The sequence below is a fragment of the Pithys albifrons genome, chromosome 26, assembly GCF_047495875.1.
Source record: "Pithys albifrons albifrons isolate INPA30051 chromosome 26, PitAlb_v1, whole genome shotgun sequence".
Lineage (NCBI taxonomy): Eukaryota > Metazoa > Chordata > Aves > Passeriformes > Thamnophilidae > Pithys > Pithys albifrons.
The window spans coordinates 4,624,402-4,638,485 of record NC_092483.1 but is presented as its reverse complement, the minus strand read 5'-3'; the positions used below and the strand labels follow the sequence as shown (position 1 = coordinate 4,638,485).

The window sequence follows — 14,084 nt, the reverse complement described above, 5'->3', positions numbered from 1 at the left end:
GGGGGCTGTTTCTACCATCCCGCCGCCTTTCCCTGCCAGCAGGGCCTGCCTGCAGAAGCCTCACCCCTCAGGAATGCCAGTAAGCCAACCTAGCCCTGGCTCACCGAACAGCAAGGGTTTGTTCCTGGAGATGGCAGGAAAGTGATAAATGCTGAGTTCACTTCCAGGTTTCACTTCCTCCCCCGCTAGTACTGTGGCACGGGCGCGCACTACGAGCAGGCCCGGCCCTTGGCTCAAGATGGCGGCGGCGGATAAGCAGAAGCACGAGCACGGATGGGTGAAGATTGGGCACTATATCCTGGGCGACACGCTCGGCGTTGGTACCTTCGGCAAAGTCAAGGGTGAGCAACGGGGAGTGGGGCCTTCGCCTTCCCCACAGAGTGACACGGCCCAGTCGGGCTGGGGGGGGTGGTATTTTGGGCTGAGCAGCAGTCTCTGTTGAGTGACATGGTCGCCTCACGGTAGCCGGTCCTCTGGGGCTGGGGTCAGGTGACCGTTGAGGCCTAACCGGGGCTGGGGGGCATTTGGGGGCTGGGCTGCTGCCCTAGTTCAAGCTTGGTCCCGCTCTGTTTCCCGCTCAGAGTATTGGGAGAGGGGAGGGGGTCTGAGTTTCGTCGGGGGCGGTGCCCAGCCGTACCTGCTGAGTCGGGTGGGTCACCAAGATAGGGCGGTCCCAGCACCGGGGACGATGGGGGCAGTGGGCAAGGGGCTGGGGAGAGCAACCGTAGGGCTGATGTGCTTTTGGGGCAACCCTGAGAAGGCGTTTCATGGACCGTTAACTGGAGCCTCACCCCCGGCGCGGTGGCTACAGGATGGCGGCCAGGGGCTACTTTCTGAATACCGTCGACCTGGTGAGGTGTGGAAATAGCGTCTGGTATGCTGTGAACGTCTTTCAGGAAAAGGGAATTGTATTAGCTGACCTCTCAGGGGTTGGGACTTGCAATCGCTGGAGGAGCAAAATTTTTCGATTCTGTATTTACAGAAATAATTCTTGGAAGCTAATTATGCTATGTTTATTTAAAACATCATCGGATATGTAATGAAAGTAGGCAGTCTTAATTCTTGAGCTGTCTGTATATTTTGCTGCACAAATATTAATACTTGATGCCCTTATAAGGAAGACAAGCTTTCTCCCTCTATAAGGGGAGAAATAAGCATAAAAAGATGGGCCTGAGATTATTGGATTAACTAGCAACACAGCTGACACAGACATGGAAAGACTGTGCTAAAATCAGTTGACCAGTGGTTATCAAAGGTTTTTTTTCAGCTCAGACTAAAACAGCTTTTCCCAGTAGGGGTGCAGATGCCATGCAGTAAGCTTGAAGCCTATCAGAAAGAGAATAGAAATTAAACTCTCCCTTGATGCCATTCACCACAGGTGAAAAAACTCTGTATTATCTTAAACTGTACCTGTTGTGTTTGTGAGAATTGTTGAAATACTGGGGTATGCAAATTGAAAACATTGTTTCACAAATGAGTTAGACTAGACTCAGGCTGTATTATTAAAATCAGTCTGTGGGCTTTTTATGGTTAACCTAATGGATTGCTCATGTACCTAGTATAACCAGTAAAAAACCTGTTGTATTCAATATGTTAGCTGTCTTTTAACATCTTTTTTTCAGCATAGATGTTTCTATTGTACATTCTTTGCACAAGCTCTTTCAACTATTGGCATGTTCTGAAGAAATTACTGATGTTTCAGCAGTCTGTTACCAGGTTTAATTTCAAATTTGCTTCCTTTTAGTTTAAATTCTTTCTCCCAGAGGTAGTATTGGATTAGGGACATCTCTTTGTACCATTGAAGAAAGTGAGTGAAGAGCATAGATTTTTCTCTCTAGAAATTGAAAGTGATGTCATGGACAGTGCTCTGCATAATAGCAGAACCAAATCCTACCTGGAAGTTGCTTCTTAACTTCTGGCATGCTATGGAAGATAGGAATATATTTGACTCTAAGACTATCTAGGAAAGCAGTGGAAGAATATCTTGAGACTAAAGCCTGTTGAATCCTGTTGTTTTTTTCCAAGGCTGGTTTATAAAGTGACACCACCACCCCTAGCTACTGGGGAGCAGTGCGCGAGCCAGCATAGACAGGATGCAGGAACAACAAAATCACAGCTGAAATGCAAAGAGTATATTTATTTTCATTACCTCATCAACTGGGAGATCACCAAAGCAGCAACTGGGCAGAGGCACACAAGCAGGGATGAAGGCACTGCAGAGCTCAGTCCAGGCTGGAGGATCACTGACCCTGCTGTTTTTACCTGTTTATCAGGGTTTTGCACAGGCATAGTTTACCAATGTGCTTTGATCTTTCCCACAGCAGGGCAGGAATCTCTAGCATGTTTGGCAGGGTGTTTCTAAGTTTATCACAGGCCTATTTTATCTAAACACAGATGTTCTATTTGTCAAACACACAAGGCTAAACAACAATTAACATATGTATTTTTCTACATCCCCCGCTGCAGGTCACTCGAGCACGTTTGCAATCTTCATCACCAATCTTCTGTTATTTTTCCACATTCCACCCTCTCACTAAAGGAACTATTTCCATTGGGGCTGGCAAAGCTGGAGGTGTCCAATTGAGCTTATGGGGTGTAGGGCAGGGTAATTAACAGGGGCACATAATAAACAAATATAGAAAAGGAATAAACATATTCCTACAATCATAGAATCATAGAATGGCCTGGGTTGGAAGGGACCTTTAAAGACCATCTAGTTCCAACCCCCTTGTCATGGCCAGATGCCTTGTGGCCAGACTACTTGTCACTGATGTCTGTTGGGACTCTGAGCCATTGACCATGACCCTCTGGATGTGATTGTCCAACCACGTTCTTATCCATCTACCCATCGAATCAATCAATCATTCTCCAATTTAGAGAAAAGGATGTTTTGGGGGACTGTGTCAAAGGCTTTACAGACATCCAGATAAATGACATCTGTAGCCCTTCCCTTGTCCACTGATGTAGTCACTCCATCATAGGAGGCCACTAGGTTGGTCACAATAATGCTTTGAATCAGACGTCCTTCTGTTTTGCCTAACTACCCAGAAAATTAAAGACACTCAGGGCTTTTGTTTAAATCTATCCCTTATATCGTTACTTTCATGCTGAGTAAAATCTTCTATGACATCACACTTAACTGAATAACCATTAGGGTCACCTTCCAATTTCTTTTGTACTGTTGGCTTTGCTTCAGTGAACACTTCACCCTCCAAACCACTCTCTAAATCAGTTGAATCCCATATATCTCCATCCCATTTTTCAGGATCCCAGTCTAACCCTGCCTCCACAATCACAGCATGCACTTTTTTCCTGTTTACTCCACACCTTCACTTTTAGTATTTATATTGGGCTACATGGAGAGCTGCTTTTTCTGCTACTGTTTGATAAGTGTCCAACTTGTCCATTAATAGTTCATTTTGGCATTGCAACATAACTGTTTTCCCCAACAATTCACATAGTTGCTTCTCCAAATTAATCTTATCCTTACACATCTGTTGTTGCTGCTTTCAATATGCAGCCAGCAAAATCTGTCCTCGTCTCCCTAGAGCATTCACTTCCTTTCCTTTCTCTACTAAACCTTTTGTAAACATTTTACTACATTAAGGGGTTCTGCCTCCTTCAAACAGGAGTACCAGTTCTCACATAAACCATGACATGACCACTCAGTGGCCAAAATACGCTAACTGTTCCCAGCTGAGAATATTCAGTTCTTCATCTGTCTTGGCAACATTTTTCTTTACTTAAAAAAAAGCCTTTTTGTTTTGTATCCTGCACCGTGGACAGCAAATTTGTTTTGCAGACAGGCAGAGTACTCAACAAAATGACTACATGCTAGTTGTCATATAATATGAACAGTTTATTAAATAAGCACAATAAAATGAATTGGATATATATATAGTACAAAAGAAAATTAGTGATGCATCCAATCATTAGTGCATAGAGAGAGAGAACAGTGATTAAGAAGAAATACATCACCACTTCTCGGGACCGGGGTTGGGGGGGCCGCTCCCGAGATAACTCACACACACTTTAGGTGGAGAACATCTTGAAAGCACTCTATTTCCGGCTGTGGTCTGTTTATAAAGGTCCCGATAGGGGCGGAGTTTGGAGGGGATGGTAAAGGAGCAGGGCAGGGAAGGGGTGTGGAAAAAACCTCAGGGAAAAACACAGAGAGGGGGAAGGAACATGAAGGCTGAGGCCGACATTTCCCCTTTTCCTGTTTTCTATGTGAGGGTGTCAGACTATGTATGTATGTATGGCCAAACTTCGCGAACGAAGATTTGGGAAGGGCTGTACCCACGTGGGGCCCCCTTCCAGCCTGCGCAGTGGATTTTAGGTGAGGCTCAGCGTGCGCAGAGCTGGCCCCACCGTTTAAGTCCTAAATAATAAAATAACACAAAAAAATTTTTTCAAAAGAGGGGAGAAAAACTTTTCAATGTAAAACTAAACATTTTGTTTCAGGAGCTGGTGCAGGAGAAGGCAGAGCTGGATGATGAGGCTCTTATGTTAACAGTCCAAACTGAAAAACACAAACTTAAAACAAGCAGTGGTTAAAATAAATAATAACACAAACACAACATAGTACCAGGGAAAGCAATGAAAAGGTTTAAACTGGTCTGCAATTGAGGGATCTAGCGGCTGAAGTCCACCTTCCAGCAGCCCTGGGGAATAAAGGATTTCCCTCTTTATCAAATAACGATCTGCAGTTGTTAGACCAGTGGAAGCCTTTTCGACATTTCGTACACGGGCTGGGTGGTGTCACCGGTGTTTTCTTTTTACGTGGGTAGTCTCTCTTTAAATGTCCCGCTTCTTAGCAGAGGAAACATGCCTCTTTTTTTCACAAGGTGTTATAGCAGTAGTTTTGCACCCAGTTCTCAACTTGCTGGTTCCAGTGGTTTAAGATTTTTTCTAAGGCAGGGCCAGCCCCGAGGGGGGCCCGCAGGGGACGGGCCGGCCCCGGAGCGGCGGCGGCGGGGCTCGCGGAGCGCGGGAGGGGCCGCGGGGAGCGGGGGAGCCGCGCACCCCCGGCTTGCGGCACTGCTCGGGTCGGTCCCGGGCCGGCTCCGGCTCGGCGCGGGGGCGCCCCAGGCAGCGGGGGGGCCGCGCCTGCCTGGGGCTTGGCGCTGCCGGGCTGCGGCGGTCCCGGTTCGGCTCCGGCTCAGCTCGGGGGCGTGGCGCGGTGCGGAGGCGTCTCGGGGAGTGGGGCTACTCTGCACCCCCCCCCCCCGCCCCGGAGCCGGGAGCCGCTGGGGAGGGGTCAAATCAGGGCTGCCACGTCCCTTGGGGTGAGGGCTGTCCTCCGAAAAGAAAGAAGTCTCGTCGCCATAGTCCGAGGAGCTGTCCGAGCGGCCGTGCGGGGGCTGGGGTGGTCTCTGTTCGGCTTTGCTGCGGCGCTACAGGGGCGGTGGAAGAGGCGGGGGCGCAGCGCTGCATCACCAGTATCGCGGCTCCCGCGCGCCACGTGACGTGAAGGCGGAGAGTCATTTTGGCGCGAACGGTAGCCATTTTAGCTTTGTGCCCGGGCCACGTGGGGCGATGGAGTAGGGGTGTTTTCTCTCCTTTTTCTTTCTCCCAAGGGGGATTCCGAGCGGCGACCGCGTTTAGTATTTTTCCCTTCCTTTTGTTCTTCATGCAAGATTGTTAAAATAGCTCTCCAAGCTATGATGGCTTCTGCAGCTTGCCTGTCACCTGCCTGAGACAATTTCCAGAGCTTAAAGCCAAGTTTGTCCCAGTCAGATAGGCTGATCTTTTGTGGCAAGGCATAGGTGGTTTTTCCAATCCATCTAGCTAGGGGTTTTAATGAGGCCTTTTCGAGAGGGTGCCCACACCCCAAGATGATGTTTTTAAATCTGCTGTAGCATTCTACCTCTTTTTTTGAGAAATGGGAACCCATTTCCAAAACTTCGGGGTGGAGAGGGGTGTAGGGTTTGTCTCCTGATCACTGACCCACCGGAGCTATGGATCTATTCTTCCGCTCACCGCTTGATCAGGAGGGTCCCGTGGGTACAGGGAGTCAGCCTCACTCTGTTGTTCGAGCCCGTGGGTTTCGAAAAAGTTTTCTTCATAGAAGAATGCCTGTTTCAAGCCTGATGTTTGGGCGCCATCTCTCGGGACCGGGGTTGGGGATCGCTCCCAAGATAACTCACACACACAGGTTAGGTGGAGAACATCTTGAAAGCACTTTATTTCCGGCTGTGGTCTGTTTATAAAGGTCCCAATAGGGGCAGAGTTTGGAGGGGATGGGACAGCAGGGATGGCAAAGGAGCAGGGCAGGGAAGGGGTGTGGAAAAAAACTCAGGGAAAAAACACACAGAGAGGGGGAAGGAACATGGAGGGTGAGGCCGACAACCACTAACCACCTAATGCTCAACATCCAAGCTCACACTTCAGCTGGGAAGCCCCATTGCAGTCGATGCCAGGGGTCTCTGGTAAACAGGAGAATTCCTACATGCGCGTCCACCCATAGGTGAAGTGTTGGATTGGCTACAAGAGGGTTCCACTTTTTATACGCTTAGAAACAAAGCCAGCTTTATGCCAGGTCTATAACTATTCATACATGTGGACGTGCAGTTTCTCATGATCTTGAAGTTGGCCATACTTAGAGTGTTGGCCAGGTGCCCTGGCATGGCCAAATGTGGAGGTCATGGAACAGCTGCACATGCTTCCGACCTTTTTCCAACATATAGTCATAACTATATACTTTATCAAAGACATTTTATCATGTTTCTCATAGTCATGAGTGAGAGTCAAGTCTTGTTCAAGTTCTCATCCATTACACCCACTCATCCTGCCAGGAAATTAAACCATTCAGCTAGTCAAGCAACACTGTAGATTGTTTCATTTGATACAGTAAGCCCTGGAAACACTGAATGTTGTCCTCTATGGTGGCTAATTTATCAGTTACATTAAAGCTACACATGCCTTCAAAACTGGAGCAGCGTTTATGGTGTTGAAGAAGGAGACAGTCCACCGCCAAGTGATTTTGTAATGTTCCTTGGCATACAGTTCATAGAATCATAGAATCGATTGGGTTGGAAAAGACCTCTGAGATCATCAAGTCCAACCCATGGTCCAACTCCAGTCCATTTACTAGATCATGGCACTCAGTGCCATGTCCAATCTCAGTTTCAAAACCTCCAGGGATGGTGAATCCACCACCTCTCTGGGCAGCCCATTCCAATGCCTGATTACTCTCTCCAGAAAGTATTTTTTTCTGAACGCCAACTTAAATTTCCCCTGGCAGAGCTTAAGCCTGTGCCCCCTTGTCCTATTGCTGACTGCCTGGAAGGAGAGACCAACCCCCACATGGCTATAACTTCCCTTCAGGTAGTTGTAGACAGTGATGAGGTCACCTCTGAGCCTCCTCTTCTCCAGACTAAACAATCCCAGCTCCCTCAGCCTCTCCCCATAGGACTTGTGCTCCAGTCCCTTCACCAGCCTTGTAGCTCTTCTCTGGACCTGCTCCAGCACCTCAATATCTTTCCTGAACTGAGGGGCCCAGAACTGAACACAATACTCAAGGTGTGGCCTCACCAATGCAGAGTACAGGGGAAGGATCACTTCCCCGGTCCTGCTGGCCACGCTATTTTTGATACAGGCCAGGATGCCAGTGGCCTTCTTGGCCACCTGGGCACACTGTTGGCTCATGTTGAGCTTCCTGTCAATTAGTACTCCCAGGTCCCTTTCTGCCTGGCTGCTCTCCAGCCACTCTGTGCCCAGCCTGTAGTGCTGCAGGGGGTTGTTGTGGCCAAAGTGCAGGACCCGGCACTTGACCTTACTGAACTTCATCGCATTGGAATCAGCCCATCTCTCAAGTCTATCCAGATCCCTCTGCAGAGCCCTCCTACCTTCCAGCAGATCAGCACTCCCTCCCAACATGGTGTCATCAGAAAATTTGCTGATGATGGACTCAATCCCCTCATCTAAATTATCAATAAAGATGTTAACCAGGACTGGACCCAACACTGACCCCTGGGGAACACCACTAGTGACCGGCCACCAGCTGGATCCAGCCCTGTTCACAAGCACTCTCTGGGTCCGGCCATCCTGCCAGCTCCTAACCCAGCAGAGGGTACACTTGTCCAAGCCATGGGCCACCAGCTCTTCCAGGAGTATATTATGGGAGACAGTGTCAAAGGCCTTGCTGAAGTCTAGATAGACCACAACCACAGCCTTCCCCTCATCCACCAGGTGGGTCACCTGCTCATAAAAAGAGATCAGGTTGGTCAGACAAGACCTGCCCCTCCTAAACCCATGCTGGCTGGCTGTCCATCTTGTAGGTGCTGTGTGATTGCACTCAGGATGATCTGCTCCATAACCTTGCCAGGAACCAAGGTCAGGCTGACAGGCCTGTAGTTGCCAGGGTCAGCCTTGCAGCCCTTTTGTGGATTGGGGTGACATTCGCCAACTTCCAATCATCTGGGACCTCCCCAGAGAGCCAGGACTGTTGGAAGATGATGGAGAGTGGCTTGGCAAGCTCTTCTGCCAGCTCCCTCATCACCTTAGGATGGAACCCATCCGGTCCCATAGACTTCTGAGGATCCAGATAGCTCAGTAAGTCACTAACTATTGCCTCCTGGAATACAGGGGTCTATTTAGCTCCCTCTCTCTGTCTACCAGCTCCAGAGGCCAGTTGTCCTGAGGGCCACCTGTCTTTCTGGTGAAAACTGAGGCAAAGTAGGTGTTAAGTACCTCAGCCTTCTCCTCATCTTTGTTAACTATATTTCCCTCCAAGTCCAACAGAGAATGGAGGTTTTCCTTGCCCCACCTTTTGTTATTATTGTATTTATAGAAGTACTTTTTGTTATCCCTCACAGAAGTAGCCAAATTAATTTCAAATTGCACTTTTCTTTCCCTGATTTTTTTTCTGCATGACCTAGCTATCTTCATAAATTCTTCATAAGTAGCCAGCCTTTTTTTCCCCACAGTCAGTAAACTTTCTTTTTATCCCTGATTTCCTTCAGAATCTCCCTATTCAACCAAGCTGGTTGTCTTCCCCTCCGGCTAGCCTTTTGCCACACTGGTATAGCCTGTTCCTGTGCACTCAAAATTTCCTGCTTGAAACATGTCCATCCCTCCTGGACTCCGTTGTTTTTAAGGGTTGTTTCCCAGGGTATGCTCTCAATTAGTCTTCTGAATAGGCCAAAATCTGCCCTCCGGAAGTCCAGTGTAGAGGTTTTAATGATGGCTCTCCTTACATCCCTGAGGATTGAAAATTCTATTATTTCATTGTCGCTATGCCCCAGACAGCGTCCAACCACTACCTCTCCCACCAGCTCCTCTTTGTTTGCAAATAATAGGTCTAGTGGGGCCTTACCCCTGGTAGGCTCATTTACCAGTTGATGAAGGAAATTATCCTCCATACACTCCAGGAATCTCCTAGACTGCCTCTTCTCTGCAGTATTAAGCTCCCAGCAGATATCTGGCAGGTTAAAGTCACCCACAAGAACAAGGGCTGGAGATTTTGAGACATCTGCCAGCTGCTTGTAGAATAATTCATCTCCTTCATCATCCTGGTTGGGCGGTCTGTAACAGACACCCACGAGGATGTCAGCCTTGTTGGCCTTCCCCCTGATTCTAGTCCACAGGCACTCAACCTTGTCATTGCTGATCTCATGTTCAACAGAGTCAAGAGGCACTCTAACATATAAATCCTCCCCTCTACCTCTCCTACCCTGCCTGTCCTTTCTGAAGAGCTTGTAGCCAGTCATAACAGCACTCCAGTCATCCCACCACGTTTCTGATGGCAACTACATCAAAGCTTTCCTGTTGCATGATGGCTTCCAGCTCCTCTTGATTGTTGCCCATACTGCGTGCATTAGTGTACATGCACTTGAGGTGGGCTGCTGATTTCACTGTTAACTCAGGCTTTCCATCCTTAGGCTGATCTTTGGAGAGCCCAGTTTCAATCCCTTCCCCCTTCAAACCGAGTTTAAAGCCCTCCGGATTAGCGCTGCCAAATTATGGGCTGCAGTCCTCTTGCTCTTCCTAGAAGGATGAAGCCCATCTGATTTGAGGAGACTAGGTACCATGGAGTTTTGCCCCATGGTCAAAAACCCCAGAATTTTGATGGTGGCTCCAGTTCTTTAGCCACCTGTTGATGAGATGAGGTTTTCTATTCCTCTCATTATTTAACTCTGCATCCCTCCCAGATAGCACAGGAACTGAGGCAAATATCACCTGTGCTCCTGTCCTATGAACTGACAGACCCAGTGCTTTAAAGTATTTTTTAATCATCCTGGCACTTCTTTCATTAATCTCCTTGCTGCCAGCTTGGACTACTAACAGTGTATAATAGTCTGAGGGCTGAATTAGCTCAGGAAATCTCCTACTAATATCTCTCACCCTGGCCCCGGGAAGGCAGCAGACCTCCCTGTGGGATGGGTCTGGGTGACATATAAGGCCCTCTGCTCCCCTCAGAAGGGAGTCACTGACTACAACCACCCTTCTTTTTTTCCTTATAGGTGTGGTTGTAATCTGTCTTGTGGATGGTGTCAAGCCAGGAGGCTCTCCAGGCAAATCTTCTTGGCTGTTCTCTGCCTGACTTTCTGGGTCCAGGGCCTCATATCTGTTCTTTAAGGGCACCCAGGGTGGTGATGGGGTTCGAGAGAGGGTTCTTTTACCTCTCCGATCAGGGACCTGTTTCCATTTCCCCCCATCAATTTGGTCTGCTCCATCTGCCTAATGACAGGAGGGCAGGGCTTCACTACCTCTTGTTGGACTCTCTTAGGGGTCAAAAGGGTTTGACTCCACCAGTCAATTTGTTTTTCACTCTCCCTAATGCACCTTAGTCTCTCTACCTCTTCCTTAAGCTCTGCCAGTAGGCACAGCAAGTCATTGACCTGTTCACATCGTACACAGGTACCTCCCATACCATTCTCTGGTACCAATGCCAGGCTTAGGCACTCTGCACAGCCAGAGGCCTGGGTGGCTGCATCCTTCTTGGAGGGTAGTGTCTGTGTAGACACACTCCCTGTATTAACAGCAGCAATGGATTTCATTTTACTGGAAATCATTGCTAGCTTTAGTTAAGTTGGGGAGAGAGAGAAGAAAAAAAAAAGAAAAAACCACAAAAAACCCCAAACCAAAACCAAACCCCAAAAACCAGAAAAACCCCCCAAAAAAACTCACCTAGAGAGCTGGATGTGTCCTGTCTGATAGCCCTGCTACATCCCTGTTTGCCCACTCCTATTGGGTGCATGAGCAACAACAGCTGCTCCTGCTCCTTTGGAGGCTCTTATATAGCTTCCCCTAGCATCTGCTAACGAGCCTGACTCACCCCTCAATCACCTGAAGGTTCCGAGGAGTAGCCACACCCAGGCAGGAAAAATGTAGTTGTTACCTACTTGGAAAGAATAACAATGAGGAACATTAATATCAAAAGCATTTACATATGATAATTCTGTAATTTAGCTACTGGGACTGGCACACCAATGAAACATTTTTTCAAGAGATCTGCAGCTGTTAATACTCCCTCAATACAAAAGGCAGACAAATTAGTTACAGTAGAGGCCAACTAAATCCAAGTATTTACATTTTAATCTCACAGAAATATATCCAGTGCATGTGCTTGTAGTACAGGACTACAAAGCACGATGAGCCAACCTGTTTTAAGGGAGGAAAACAGGAATGTAATTTCCTTCCAGTAATACACGTGCTGTTGCTCCAGCTCCTTCAGCTACTATTGCTCTGAGTTTGATAATCTGATGTAGGGTAATTGCCGGTACAGATTGAAGAGCTTCATTTTGATGTTGGGGTTGTGGCACCAGTAACACTGTTCAAATGCTGTCTTCTCTAGATAAGTGTCTTGGTTTGAGATAAGCAACTGCCACCCCCCCCAAGCACAGAGAGAAAAGCCTCCCTCCTAACACCAGGGAAAGGGAGGAAAAGAGAGGGGAAAGGAAAAAAAAAACACTTCAAACTGCATTTATACTAAATCTACATATATTTTTCACAGAAAGAAAGAGACAATTAGAAGAGAGTACAAATATACACTCACACAAGTCTACAACAACAAGTTCCCCACCTCAACTTCTTAACGAACACACAAATTCTACTGTCTTAACTACACATTACTTAAGAAGAAGCTTATTCCCCAGGGAGACAAACCCAAGCAGAAAGGAGAGACCCAGAACAACGCATTTTACTTTCCTGAGGCACCCTGTGAGCCAGTGGTGGGCCTGGTCCTCTCCATCCCCCCTGGGACAGCATCGTGCGTCCTCCCAAGAGGAGGGCTGAGAAGCGACTGCCTTAACCACTCCCACACTGGTTCCTACTTCCCTGGAGATGATGTCATAATGTGGTATGGAATACAAACTTACTGGCTAGAAGAGGTCAGCTGTCAGCTCAGCCCAGCTCGAGTCAGCTGACAGCTTCGGCCTAGTCCAGACTTCAGAGCCCAAATCTAGGCCCACCTAGGTGAACCCATAACATTCTCCACCCCTTATTCCATACCATATTATGTCACTCATATCTTAGGTTCTCATGCTTAAACACTCTTTGCTTTTCCAGGGCTGTTTTCCACCCCTCCATAATGTGGCTAAGAGTCCATTAGGATGGGGTAGATATTTCAGATGGGAAAAAAACAGGTCAACTCAGGTCATCTTATCTGATGGTTCATGTCTTTCACTAAGGTTACCATCCTCTCTTCAGGAGTCTCTAGTTTCCCACTGGGGTTAAAATAGTGTTCACAGTCAGATCCACCCCTTGGCCTCATCCACCTACAGGTGGTCTGAGGCATCATAGGCCCATTGAGCCAGGAACAACCCTCCCCCAGCCAGTCCAGGCTGTGATGTTCTTCATCGGCTCGGCTCTTGGGCACATCAACACTCACACGACGGGTTTTCAATGATTCAACTCAAACCGCAGTGTCCCACCACACATCAACAGCATATGCAGGCTTCTCTTCATGTCTTTCTCCTTGGTCACACAGAAGTACTACAGTTCACCATGTGACCCATCCCCCTTAGCAGCAGTCCTAACAGCTTTGGCAGCCTCGGAAGCAGCCCCGACAGCAGCACAAGCAAGCAGCAGAGGCAGAAGCAGCCCCGGCGGCTCGCAGCCCTGGCTCGCTCGCAGCCCTGGCTCGGCTCGCAGCCTCTCATGGCTCGCGGCCTCTCATGGCTCGCAGCCTCTCAGGGCTCACAGCCTCTCACGGCTTGTGGCCTCTCATGGCTCGTGGCCTCTCACGGCTCACAGCCTCTCACGGCTCGCAGCCTCCCCTGGCTCGCTCGCAGCCCTGGCGGCAGCCCCGCCAGCGACAGCTCCGGCGGGTCGCTCAACACTGCGGGCGCTGGTTCCGGGCGCCGCATCTGTTGGGTTCTCTGCAGGGGGTTCCGCAGCTCCTCTTTTCCCTGTTCACTGGGGTCTCACAATGGCAAACACGCTTCACAGCTGTGGATAACCTTAAGAATAGTGTTCACGGTTAAATCCACCCCTCGACTTTATCCACCTACAGGTGGCCTGAGGCACCATGGGCCCATTGAGCCAGGAACAACTCCTCCCCTTGCCAGTCCAGGTGAGATGCTCCTCATCAGCTCGGCTCCTGGGCACATCAGCATTCACATGATGAGTCCTCAGGGATTCAACTCAAACAGCCATGTCTTGCCACACACGAACAGCTTTCATGAGCCTCTCTTTTCTGCAGTGGCTACAGTCACAGCAGGCACCAGTCGAGCTGTTTGAACTCACAAAGACAGTGAAACAGTGAAAACGAGCATTCAACAGCAAGGGAGAGTTGTTTACATTTTCTGTTCTGGATGTACTTAAACAAGGCACTTATCAATCTATGTTTCTACAACAATCCTCCCGGGAAGCCTGCCAAGATTCTGGGACACCTGCCAAGGTCCTCCGTCGCTCCCGGGTTTCGGCACCATCAAACTGTCTTGGTTTGAGATAAGCAACTGCCACCCCCCCCAAGCACAGAGAGAAAAGCCTCCCTCCTAACACCAGGGAAAGGGAGGAAAAGAGAGGGGAAAGGAAAAAAAAAACACTTCAAACTGCATTTATACTAAATCTACATATATTTTTCACAGAAAGAAAGAGACAATTAGAAGAGAGTACAAATATACACTCACACAAGT

The 14,084-nt window shown here is 48.5% G+C and overlaps 1 pseudogene; it reads left to right on the top strand.

Annotated features, from left to right (window-relative positions):
* The first annotated feature begins 229 nt into the window (after positions 1-229).
* LOC139683008 (5'-AMP-activated protein kinase catalytic subunit alpha-1-like) overlaps positions 230-14,084 on the top strand; it is a 55,035-nt pseudogene continuing 41,180 nt past the window's right edge.